Genomic DNA, 13924 nt, shown 5'->3' with positions numbered 1-13924 from the left:
CCATCCATCTTCTTCCTCTTATCCGGGGTCGGGTCGTGGAGGCAGCAGATGAAGCAGGTCATTCCAGACGTTCCTCCTCCCAGCAACACTGGTTCCTTTAGAGATGAAGGATCAGCAGCTCTACTCCGAGCTCCCTCTGGATGTCTGAGCTTCTCACTCTATCTCTAAGGTTGAGCCCAGACACCCTAAGCTCATTTCAGACACTTGTATCCACGATCTTGTTCTTTCAGTCACTACCCAGAGCTCAAGACCATAGGTGAGGGTTGGAACATAGATGGATGGTAAACTCAGAGCTTCTCTTTGCGGCTCACTTCCCTCATTACCAGGATGGCTTGGTCGGCTGCCTCTGCACCAATCCTCCTGTCCATCTCTTGCTCCTTTTTCCCCATCACTCGTGAACAAGTTCCCAAGATACTTGAAGTCCTTCACTTAGGGAAGCAATTCCCCCCCAGTCTGGAAGGAGCAATCCGTCACTTTCCAGCAGAGAACCATGGCTTCGGACTTGGAGGTGCTGATGGATGCTGCCAAATCAAAGAACAAAATAAAACCAAACAAAGACTGTCAGAGTATCGAATCTAGTTAAACACAAACAAAACAACTATACTTCCTAGCCAAACTTAAACACAGAATCAACATCCACCACAAACAATAGAATACAAACAGTGGACAGAACTATCTAAACTAAACTGGAGCCTCTAAACACAGATATTTAACACACAAAACACGAAGACTCAAGTTATAAAATAGCTTCTCCCTTTAGTTGGCAGACTGCTAACAGGAGCCTCAGCCTTCACTAAGACTGGAGACACCACTCCAAATTATCAGCCGCCAACAGAAGCTCTAAATGTCCGTAGTCACCCCTCAGTGGATACGGAACCGACAGACCATACCAGAATATAAAGACACAACGAGGCACCAGGATGGACTGGTCAGATCAAATCCCAGCCGCCAAGACTGAGAGTTCTGGTTGTAGTTGCACTCATGTGTGCTGATTGCTGGGGTCTTCTGGGAGGAGGAGTTGTGGTGGCAGACCAATCCGGTGGGTGGGGAGTTGGGGAGGACCAGGGCTGGGAGGAGGTGTGGAGCACCAGGCTTATTACTCCTCATGAGTGCCAGGTGGGATCTGAAACTCAGTCTTCAGCCAGGTGTAGCCAATCCCCTCTCCACAAGTCATCCACACACAGAAGCTGCACAAAGTCCATTTCCAAACACACGGCCACCAGAGACCGGTACAGTGGCACATGTCATAGTCGCATCCACATGAATGCCAGGACCAAAGGTTTCCCAGCAGAACACTGCATTGTAATAAAAAGATCAATGTAATTTACTTCACCTGCATGTGGTTTTAATGTTGAGACTGATTGGTGTGCACCAGTACACACCATGAGCCTCCAACTGTGAAGTTCTTTGACTGTTTTGTTCAAAAGATTGATGGCTCATTAAACAAAAAAGACAAGTTTAGGGAGAGGCCCTAATTTAACACAAAAAACTGCTAATTTAGGTAATTGGTTTTGTAGTTTTCCCTTGTTGCTGCTTGTTTCCCGTCACATTAATCATCTTACAACCACACAGATTCATCCTGTGACCCCTCAGAGTCAACCTCTGACCTCCAGGTTGGGAGCCACTTGCTTTGAACAGTTAATTCAGTGTTCTTTATCGGATAGTGGCAGACAAAAATAGAAGCACTGAATCTGAACATTCATTGCAACACGCCCAGCGTCGTGCACACAATTGAATCAAATTAAAACAAAGCAGGTGCTCGGTGTGCGTTTGATGTTGCTCCTTCAGTCGTCAGTTAAATGACGATCAAACACAAGGAGAGAGTTGTGTAATGGTTACAGAGCTGCAACCTGCCTCAGAGGACCTCAGACGTCTGGCAGAGTGACACAGGGACAGAAAACTTCACAGTTTTTACACTGTGAGGTCTCTGACAGGGAGAAGACGTTGAGTAGCATGATATCTTTGGTCTCTTTTAAAAGGTCCAATGTTTTGAGCATAAATAACAGTTATTACAAGTGGAGAGGAGAACAGAAATGACATTCTCCGTGCAAGAAACTGAGAGGAAGTGGTAATTTTAAATGAAATAAAGACGGATTTGTATATGTATGTGTTGATTCGGATAACTTTTTGGTCGGTCTGCCAATATGAGATTTACAGCAGGGTGAGAGAAAGTATAAATATTTTCATTCCGAAAGGTTTTTTCCCATCTGATCAATTATGCGGTTTTACACAAAAGCTGGCCTAAACATGTTTTTAACTGCAAACATTAATCACCTCATTCATTTCTTGACTTTGGACAGCAGGTGACAAAACAAATCTCCCCACTGGCTTTAGAGACTTATTAAGGACAAGAATACATTTTGAGATTTAATTTAAAAGCCAACATATTCCAGAAGTCCTCATAGTGCTCAGAAAATTGGGCAACTACAAATTCAAAAATATGATGATGACATTGTGGGATGATTAATTTAGTAGCTCCTGTTTATATTCCTTATGGCTTCCAAAAGGGTTTTTCACTTGAATGTCAAAATATGTTGTTTTAGTGCACTTACTCTGACAGATGTTGTCATTCTTCTCAATAGAAAAATCTTATGTGACAATCGGTTTGTTTAGAATTTTGTTGCTGGAGCTGCAGTTTTGTTCACAAAGAGATCTAACTAGCTGTCGGTGAACTGTACGACCAACTGGAAAGTAAAGTTGCTCAGGATGATGTTTACTGTAGAAACATCCTCTAAAAGTTACTAAATTTTCCCCACAGATACCCTCATACTCACACAATGATTCACGTACATATGGATCAGGGAGTTTGCACAGATGCTCAAAATGTTGCCTTGAAATAATGCTACCAGAGGCATTGGCTCCATAGCACACACACTGTTCTGTTCAAAGTGGAGCTCAGTAACGGGGCGTTTGGAGGCAGATGACTCATATGAACTCACTGGTGTGCTCAGAGACTGTGACTGAAAAACAGAAAATGTGAGGGGGCTGTGGGAAGTGTGTTTCTGGCCCAGAGCAATATGTTAAGACCCCTGTACTGAAATGTCTCCTCCAGTCATCCCAACAGTCCCCCAGCAGGTCAGCAGCTCTTTGTTGCACACCTGACTCAGGTGCTTATCATCTTCCTCCAGGTGCGTGTCAGTCAGCAACACTTCATTATACTGCAGCCTTTGTAGTGGAGAACCGAGAAGGAATGAGGGAGGGAAGCGTGCGCATGTGCACCGTGACTGAAGAGGCATGCGTGTGTGTTTGGTGTGTGTGTGTGTGTGTGTGTGTGTGTGTGTGTGTGTGTGTGTGTGTGCGTATGGAAGCATATCTTGCATTTTTAAGCAGAGCTGCAGAGTCAGCATCCTCAGTCGTTGTTGTTTCATGAATAAGACATGGAGGTAAAGGAGCAGAGTTGTTAGCTTGTGGCTAGCCTTAAGAATAAAGTACAGCGTCAGGAAAAGAAAATGTACACACTGTTTTGTTTTAACACAAGCATATTGTGCATGCTGGAAAATTGACTTTAACAAACAGCACAGAGGTTAAGTTATGCATTATTGTTCGGCTTTTTAAACAGTGTGTTTTGTTATAATAGAAACTTTGAGCATCGCTGTTTGTCAAATGCAATATTATCACAGAGTTTTCCTGGGGTAATTTTTTTCCCAAACTAAAAGCCGCTCTCAAATCTAGCTTGTGATTATGTTATAGGAACTCATGTATGTCAAATGCTTGCCATTCAAGTGGCTGTAAGTCGGAGACTTTGATGCATTTCTTCAGACTTCCTTGAAAGACTTGCCCAGATTTAATCACAAAATTGGTGAAAAATAAGCATGGTTATCTGCCTCCAACAAAATATACATAAACTCAGTGTGGATTTTCACCTTTTTTAAAATGCTGATGCATTGCTTAAATGCACCGTGTACTGTCACAATTGTGGGTTCCATTTCTCCTTTTTCTAGTATTTTGAACCCTCAGAAACACTCAAGCAGGTTTGGTGCTTCGGCCTTATGTTGGAGACTGGGTTTGGAGCACTGTCAGCATCTGGAAGACACCAAAGCTAATAATTCAGCAAGCTAACAAGTGGCTAATAAAGGGAAAGCAGAGGCATAATGCACAGAAGAGAGCACTGACAATATCAGCATTTTTCTCAGACAGTATAAAATTACAAAAACAAACTCTATATGACAAAAAAAAAATCCAATATATTACCCTACAGCCACTGACAAATGTACTTACATTGCTTCTAATGTTTCTGAAAACACACCTGAACATGTCACATCTCATGAACTTGGTGCTTTTAGAAAATTTCCACTTAGAAGTTCATGAATATCACAAGAAGGCGGCATTCATATGGACTCTTCTCATGAACACTGTAAACACGACCCCATCTGATAGTGCACGACCCCACTTTCATCATGTTTTTGTGTGTTCTGAAAGGATATATCAAAAAACACAAATCTCCAAGCTGTTCTAGTAATGCAACGCTAGTATTGGATAACAGCTGTGATGGTAAAGAGGCAAAGCAAACAGTTAACTGGTAGGTTTTTTCTTTTCTTTTACAACTGGAACACAATTCACTCACGCATCTCCTCTCATATCACCAGAGATGAGAAGCGGTTCACTCAGTTGTCATACAGATGTACATTAAGCCTCCTTTTTATGAGCATTAAGGTGTTGCCTAATCTCATTTTCCAGTTTGTATGTCTTCGACTTGTCTCCTTGCATCTTAGTTCTTCCTATCAGAGATGCGAATGGAGGAGGCGGGGAGGAAAAAGGAGTCGAGGCAACAGGCATTTAACAAAATGAGACTGATGTTTATATGGTATGTTGGTGCAGCTGCATCGTCTGTCCATTGTTTTGTTCTAACCTACTGCTGTGTTTCATATCCGTCAGCTGAAGGGAACAGTGTTCGTGATTACTCACAGTGTATATTTACTTTTAATTCAATTCACAAGTGGCAGAATGTGATGAGGAAGGACAGATGTCACACATTCTTTTCTTTCATTCAACACTCTCGTGTGCTGTAAAGCATGAAGGAGTCCTGGTACATAATAAATACGCACTTGTTAGTCCTGGTTTGTATATTCCTGCTGTGTGTTGCTTCTTTTATGTCATAGTTGCTGAAGCACTTCATCGAGGACACATCTGTACATCCTCGCTCACAGCTGCTCTAGCGAGCCTCCTTTGTCTGTCCTCCAGATGCATTTTAGGAATTGAGACGTCCTTTGTGATGCTGCACCAGGACTGATTTCTGGGTCACGAGCAGGACGACGGAGGAGACGAGGAGGCTGAAACTAGTGGAATGAGATGAGCCACTTTTGTGCAGTGAAGTTGTTCAATTTGAGCTCTGACATCCGTTCAGCTGTGTCGCCTGCTCGTGTACCTCCAGCTTTCTGTCTGCGCCACCAGCACCACCCTAATCATGGCTATCTGCGTAACCGTCACCGTGATGGAGATGAAAACAGAGTGCAGTCAAAGCTTTCTGCCACCGCTAAAATTCATATCTGAACATCTGGCCATCTCTCTAATCTACCCCACTTTGTTGTTCCTTTCAACTAATTGCGGGCATTAGGAACCTGCAAGAGCGTGACGGTTTCCATGGCGATGCACTGATGTGCTGGTGGTGTTTTCGAGCTTCCAATATCCTGGTCATTTCATGCCATCTGTTTCTCCTGATCGCAATACCTCGACTGATTTGGAAATGATGTGTGTCAACGTACAACGAAAGCCTCTCTGACTTAATGGACTCGCTCATGTCAGCAATAAAATGCTGGTGGAGGTGTTGGATGCATGGAGGAAGAGACTTCTGAGAGCATTTTATGTGGTGTATATTCAGTCCTTACACACTAAAGCGTGATCAGTAAACAGAAAAATATAGTGAAAAGAGAGCGAGTGAGTAACTTGGCCCTTAACAGACTGAAGACAATTCTATCTGCTGGTTATGGGCCACTTGATGGGTCTGATGAGCTCATCCCTGCAGGGAGCATATACAGAAAGAGGGAAGCCAAATGATCAGCTGGAATGTGTAAATATGGTTACCACGCTGTGTATTTTATGATATTTTTGGAAAAGATATTTCTAAAAACTCCTATTTAACAGGAAATCTGTTCATAAGCAGACATACAGTCATGGCAATAATGATCAGACCACCCTTGTTTTCTTCTATTTCTTGTTCATTTTAATGCCTGGTACCACTAAAGGTTCATTTGTTTGGACAAATATAACGATAACAACAAAAATAGCTCATGAGAGTTTAATTTCAGAGCTGATATCAGACATTTTCCATGGTTTTCTGGATAATAATCTAAATCTCTTCAGTTCTTCCATCAGTATCTATGGCATTGTTGTGCCAAAAACAGCTTTAAGGATTCCATGTTTTCTTTTCTGTCTGTTTTAGTCCCATGATCCACACAGGAGTTAGTACTGATTCATAACCATTGTTTCTGATGACTGCATCCATGCGTCTTGGATGTTCTCCACCAGCTTCTGACATTGTTCTGCTGTCACAGCAGCCCATTTCTGTTGCACTAATTCTAACTAATTTGCTTTGTTTTTGGGCTTGTGGTTCTCTGCCTTTGTGGCTTCACATAATTCTTTAGTTTTAGGCGTTATGTGAGAGCTGACAACTTCTGAGTTGTGCTACGGCTTGAATGTCAGCAGGAAACCACTCTAGGCCTTTGGATGTGCTGCTGAAGACATGAAATGTCCTCTTATAGACCCTGGAATACAATGAAGCTGAAGCAGGTCAGATAGGACAGAAAGTATTATGGAATCAGCTGCATTTAAAGTCATGTTCACTGTATTCTTCAGGTAAAAGACCTTTAGTGGTACCAGGCATTAAAATGAACAGAAATGGAAGAAAACAAGGGTGGTCTGATCATGTGTTCCATGACTGTACAGTCTGAGCATTTGGAGTCACCACAACCAGAATAGCAAGATGCTCAAACACTGCGAGAGTGTAAAAGTTAAATTGGAAGTAGGAGGGTTATGAATGATGCATCAGTCAAATATGGAATTATTTATCCAGCAAAGGACTACTTCCAAGAACCTGTAAAATAATAACGCATTAGGCAGACTGAAGGTACAATAAGAATGTGGTGTTTTTTATTATAAATGTCAGCTTCACTTTCAGCGATTCTATACAGTCCCTGTGAAACCTGTAATTCAATACTTCTCCAGTTATATATCACTTCTATAATGGGAGGAAATTGCCTTGAATCTTTAAAACCATGGCTGTGAATAAGGGCAGGCCTTTCTGAGGGAAGTGACTCATTATGAGAAACCCTAACTGTACACACCTTCGTTTTTTAGATTTTCTTCCAGCAGTTCCACAGAAAACAAACAAGTGAAGAGAGAAAGAGCTGAGCTACAGCTGCACTGGATGGTGAATCAAAGCATGATTTAACAGAAGAAGACAACAGTCAAGCGAGTCCACAGGAACCACTTAAACCTCCCCAAACCCCACGAAGACATCCGAGAGACATAGAGGATGTTGAAAGAAGAAGCCTTGAGCTGAAGACTCGGCAGATGACAGATAGCGCACAGAACGACTCCAAACAAAGTATGAATGATTTACTGCGGACAAATGTATAGCCTCCGATAACACACAATGACTCTGATTCAATGCGACACATTCACAACCGTTTAATATATTTGTTGACATTCCTCCTTTTATATCATCACGAGAGTTCTACTACCACAAGGTTACAGAATAAAAATGCCCAAAAGAAACCCAAAATGTCACCGCAAGAGCACATTAGTGAGATAATGCCTCCGCTACTTATCAAACCGGCAGGAACAGACAAAGAGAAAAGGCTTTATTTTTTCTAAATTAATTCCATCCAAAGGTAAGGTGGGCAAGTAGCTTCCTCTCGACTCTTCTCTTCCTTTTGACTTCCCACATCTACTCTGTTCTGCCTAAATATTACATGTGCATTAGGAGGCCTGCTGGATGATGGATGCCCTCTGACACCGGCTACACCTGCTGCCACATTTTCCTCAGCGCTCGATAACGCCTGATGAACTCGGCGACCCATCAAGAAGCGGGAAGAGTAGAAAAGAGCATTCATCATTACAGGGGAGGGCTGTTAACATCGCCTGACATGTACAGAAACAAAGTCCTCCAGGGTGGAACTATTATCCCACGTTTGTAGCCTCTGATCCAGGTCTCCAGCATTGCCTGTTGACAACATCAACCAGAAACTATAATTCACTCACGCTTATCATTTGTGCAACCCTTTTTACCATTGACCTCTAATTGATGCACATTTTGAGCTCACAGAGTGCAATAAATAGAAATAACATTAAACATTTTCAGTGTAAATTTAGCAGGATTTCATGAGAAAAGCTTATCGGATTGGAAGGCCCTGTTCATCTGCTCCTCTATTATGTGCTTACGCCACAACAGAGGAACATCGTGTCGCGGTAAAAGGTATTTTCACCCTCTGAGTGTCCCTTACCGACAGTATTCTGTGACAAAACGTGAACAGAGCTAATACAAATCTGACAGCACAAAGGAGAGATGTTGGGATGGAGTTTTTAACCCTCGTGTCGTCCTGTGGGTCAAAATTGACCCATTTTAAAGTTTGAAAATGTGGGGAAAAAGTATATTTTCACAGCCAAAACTTCCACATTTTCAATAATTTTGGGAAATGTTTTTGGTGGAAAAAAGAAATGTAAAAAATAAAAATGTTTCTTTAAGAACATTCAGAAAAAAAATCAACCAAAATCCAGTGAATTTCACTGGATTTTGGTTGATTTTTTTGTGAATGTTCTTAAAGAAAACATTAGAAGTTTTACTGATACATATGGAATCACTGGATATTTTTAGGAATTTTTTAGAAGATTTTTGCTTATTTTTAAAAAATATTTAAAAGAATTTTCTTGCCAAATTTGTATGTTTTCTTAAATAAAACTTTTGAGGGAATTTTCTTCCTGAAGGTTTTGAAATTTTTTATAAATTTGGGGAATTTTTTTGCTGAATTTTGGGATTTTTTTCAGCCAAGGAAACAATATTTTTTGGTGCCTGTAAATAGATAGATAGATAGATAGATAGATAGATAGATAGATAGATAGATAGATAGATAGATAGATAGATAGATAGATAGATAGATAGATAGATAGATAGATAGATAGATAGATAGATAGATAGATAGATAGATAGCTTATTTGTCATTGCACACTTTCATATACAATGAAATTACATTGAGCTGCCCTGCCAATGACAGCTCCAGCTGCTGCACAGTGCTGCGCGGCGCCTTTCTTCAGGAAAAAAAAAATGAAAAAAAAGACATGTAGGGATCTGGGTAGGGATAGCAGAGGGCAAAAGAAAAAAAAGGCTCGTTGTACCAAATGAAACCTCCAATTATTGGGAAATTCGATTTGAGAAAGAAACCTAAAAAAAACAAACCCGCAAACAGGCAAAGCATGACGTCAGACAAGGATAGTTGGGATAAGGATGTGGGGTGGTGGAGACAACAGGAGGGTTAAAACTTTCGGCCCAACAGGCTCATTGTGGTCTCGTCCTCCTCTACCGTTCACCAAAGTTTCTTGAGCACTAATTCTCTCAGTGCGTCCTGTGTGTCTTCTTCACAGCAGGCAAACAGACTTTAGGTTCATTACCACCACCTACTGGGCTGGAGCGTTCATCAGCGTTACCAGAAATTAGGGAACTGAGACAGGTGCAATTAAATGTGTTATTTTGTTCAGTAATTAATTAATCAAAATGAATGCATCAAATGCCCAGCGCAAAAAAAATATAGATCTGGATGAGCCTCGAGACTTTTGGAATAACATCCTGAATAAAGCTAGCATTGCATTACACAAGAAGAACATCATACCAAAAGGGGGTAATTACTTTTTCAAAGGGGTGATACAGATTTTCAATTAATCTTTAATAAATCATCATTCGAAAACTGCATTTTGTGTTTTGTGCATTTTATATTCAACAAATTTAAATATTAGTTTGATGATCTGGAACATTTAAGTTTGAGAAATATGCAAATATAGAAGATTATTTCTATATACTTTTTTCAAAACATTTTTTCACAGCACTGTATCTGGGAGGTCCACACTATAAAAACACATCAGGTTGTTGACCTAACAGTAGGAAACAGTTTTTTAAAGAAATTTAAAGAAGAAGTAGAAGAAAATGTAGCTTTTGGGGAATACTGATGAAAGCTGTGTAACTAACGTTAATCTAAAGACAGTTTTGGGTGTTGTAGTGTCACTGTCAGTATAGAACGCTACACAACACAAACTCCTTTAAAAAAACTTTCGGTATATATTGAATGTGTCACATCAGTTTTCAGTTTGTTTGCATTAAAACACAGAGCAGGTTATCAGAAGAAAACATGAGGAAATAGAACTGAGGTAAGTACCTGACGGTCTGTGATGAACAGCTTTTAAAGGCAGCACAGGCGGGAGACTGCTGGAAGTGCTCTGAAAAACATGAACATGAACATCTGTAATTGTGTGGAAAGCGGCCAGACTGCTGAGGCTGAGAACAGAGATAAGATCAGAAGCTTCAGAGCAGCAACTTTCCAAAGCACAGAAGGAATTTTCAATCCTAAAAGTTTTGTTTTTGAACTGAAATAGAAAGATTCAAGGTTGAAGAAGTAATTATTTTCTTGACTGATGAATGATAAATCGTCTCCGCTTCGTATTGTAGCATTTGTCATTACCTCAGCGGTTCCAGCGTCTTCATAACTGTGGTTCAGTGTCTTGCCCAAGGACACTTCAGCATGTGACAGAAGAGGAACTGAGGATTGAGCTGCCAACTTTGTGATTTATTAACAACCTGAGCCAGATGGTGATTGTTTTTTCTTGCAATTTGAATTGTTTGGTTTTCAATTTTTAAAAAAAAAAAATAGTCTTGTCCAAGCTGTCCCAAAAGCCTAAACTCTAAACACATCTCATATCCGATATATAAAAAAGTCAGGCTGATTTTTGAATCTGGAGCCAACAAATGCTGCAAGTATTTTATCCTTTTAGCAGAACAAATTTGGTACATTTTTCCTCTGTCGCTTTGCTATGCACCACAGATCAGAGCTGAAATTCTAAATCCACCTGATTGAGTCACTTGTGTAAATCCTAAAAGTAATTTGTCTTTCTTTTGAAATACTTTGGCACATCCATGCAAATAATCTTGCACAACTTTCTGCTGTTTCCTACATTATTATGCTGATCAAAATGTATCACACCAATTCTGTACCCCCAAAACAGCCGCGCAAAATAGTTGAATCATTGTCATCATCTGCATATTTTCTACACATAGAACTGTTTCTATGGCAATACAATACAGAAAAAAAGGCAAAATTAGAAATGTAAACACATATATGAAGCAGCCCTTAGGCAGGACTGTATGTGCACTGATGGGCCACAGATTCTCATCCACATCACAAACTGATATCTCCTCTTGAAATGCAGCAGAAAGTCTGAAGTGTCTTATCCGGCCTCTGCAGGCATCTGCTGCGATGTGTGTGTGTGTGTGTGTGTGTGTGTGTGTGTGTGTGTGTGTGTGTGTGTGTGTGTGTGTGTGTGTGTGTGTGTGTGTGTGTGTGTGTGTGTGTGTGTGTGTGTGTGTGTGTGTGTGTGTGTGTGTGTGTGTGTGTGTTTCCCTTTGTGCGATGCGGCGATGGAAAACAGTCTTGTCTTTTTCTTTGACGTGGTCTGCCAACAAATTACAGTACAAACCGTGAAAGGCACAAATGTGAATCCTGTCCAATCAGACTCCCACGTTCAGCAGTGTTGACTTTGTAATGTTGACATTGATGCTATGCAGAAAAAGGGCAGCCTTGTGCATTTTCAACCATTACCATCAAAACATCAGTTTATATGAGAAAACACTGTTGGCTGAGCGTTTTGACTGTGTTGTTTGTAAATAATGACAGAGGACGTGTCATTCTGATGGTACTGACATTGATGTAAATATTGACTCGAGAGATTCACTAAAGATTTGTGCAAATTTTGCAGGTAATCCATTGTGCAGTGCCGTTTGTTTGAATGTTTTCAAGAGATGCACTTGGTGTTCTGCAAATGGTGAGGATGATTTGATAGAACCGCAACATAGTTTCAGATTTATTTTTATTTTGGCTGATCCACAGAGTGTTTGGACCCTGCCACTGGCTGTCACTTGCAGCTACATTCATTTATGCTGCTGTTTTCACAGCAGTGTTGGACCCCATGAGGCTTCCCTCAGATTTCTTCACACTGTACCTGTCACTTCCTGGGAGATGGCAGCCCCACTCCCACAGCCTCACCATACGGCAATAGCAGCCTGCGACAGCTCACCTTTTGTCACTTTTAGTCCTCTCTCTGTCTCCCGGGCTTCAGGACACTGTTGTGCTATTTCCTGCACAAGCTTCACACTTTTGGAAGCTTCTTTTTACAAGCCACACTCATCACAGAAGCTGATGAGGTTTTAGTTTGATGTTGGATTCTTGCAATTCCTTAGAAACTCACTGTCATCCCTTGACAACTTAACCCAGTCGGCCTGTTTCCTTTTGAACGTTTCATTTTCAACAGCGCCTTAGTAAGAAGACTCCATCTTCTTTGACTTTCGTTCTGTTCTCCACCTCTCTCCTTTATTCTCTGGCTCTGCTTGTAATCTGCCCGTTATCTGACTGATGTAAGCTGGATGTAATACCTTTAATGATTACATGTTGTTTATAAGATAAGTGGTCTTGAGCTCTTGCAAAGACTTGTGTAAACCTCGCTAAACCTACTTCATCATTTCCAGAGAAATGGAGGAAGAAGTGTCAATTGGCTGGGGTCTAATTTCGATAATAAAAACAACTGTTTACAGCCACTGTGTGTTTGTAACTGAGCACACATCAGCTTGATCTCTAGGAGAGTATATTTTGGGTAGTGGAGGCAGATACTGTGTCACACTCTCTCCCTCTAGTTTCATTCTGTCTAAGTGGAAAAGACAAGGATGAGGGTGGTCGCATTTAAAGCGACACATCCGCAGGCAGCCACGGCTCTGTCTGGTCCTCCATTATACTGCTGCACCCGCCTTGCGCTGTGTAGGAACTAGGTTGTTTCCATGGCGACCAAGCATTTGATGGACGGGCCTGTGGATGATGGCCGGTCTGCTGTGAGATCTTCCGCCCTCCTCTGCTGTCTACCGAATAGGAAGTTAATGATTTAGCAGGTGTGCATATCTGTTCATTAACGCATTCAGTGAATCCACAGAGCCTTCATATAATGCAGATCCATGATGCTTTCACTGTCAACCAACAGTAGGAATGAAACAGTTGCCTTCACACCCCACATTCACTCAACAAATCTACTTTTAGGTACAAACGCCTACACCATATCTCTTTCTCGCAGCCAGTCCCACACACCTACTGTACAGCACACGCAGACACAAAAGGATTTGGGTGTCTGACGTGGGAAGTTTGGTTTGTGTCCTAAATTTCGTTTCACCATACAAGACAGAAAATAAACAAAGATTTCAGACTCAAACATGGCAACCTGTTCTGTCTCCTCCTGCAGCATGCTTATGCAGACATCATAATTTAGTGCACCATGTGATGAACCCACCGAGTCTGTCCCTAGTTAGAGTCCATCTAGTCGTACTCGGCTGTGGAATGTGGCTAAATACATTTACTTGGGTGTTTAAATACAGATTTGTGCTTAATTTATTGCTACTGAATAACTGCATTGCACCATACTTAAGAGAGAATAATTGTAGAATTTATTGCATGTGATGAGCTTATAAAAGAATTAAAGATTAAACACACACGAGTCAGAGCAGCTGAGATTAGGTCTGCTTTGACCAGTAAAATGCTACTTACTTATTAATGAATTGTAATGTTTCAGTCATATTATATGGGCTACAATAGTATGACAAAGGCTATTATTGCACATTACAAGTAATCTTTTAATACTTTAAGTATTTCTAATCACACTACTAATAATTCCATGTCTTTAGTTTCTG

At 41.0% G+C, this 13924-nt stretch overlaps 1 long non-coding RNA gene across 1 annotated transcript; it reads right to left on the bottom strand.

Moving 5' to 3' along the window:
* Positions 1–6968: 6968 nt before the first annotated feature.
* On the bottom strand, positions 6969–10718 carry LOC129350072 (uncharacterized). Its single transcript, XR_008603294.1, has 3 exons — positions 10665–10718; positions 10362–10422; positions 6969–8161 (listed from the first exon to the last, which is right to left on the bottom strand). It is a non-coding gene; the product is annotated as an uncharacterized LOC129350072 (long non-coding RNA).
* Positions 10719–13924: the final 3206 nt, after the last annotated feature.

This window comes from Amphiprion ocellaris, chromosome 11 (genome assembly GCF_022539595.1).
Source record: "Amphiprion ocellaris isolate individual 3 ecotype Okinawa chromosome 11, ASM2253959v1, whole genome shotgun sequence".
Classification (NCBI taxonomy): domain Eukaryota; kingdom Metazoa; phylum Chordata; class Actinopteri; family Pomacentridae; genus Amphiprion; species Amphiprion ocellaris.
The sequence above is the reverse complement of the archived record's forward strand: the minus strand, read 5'-3'. Positions and strand labels throughout refer to the sequence as shown.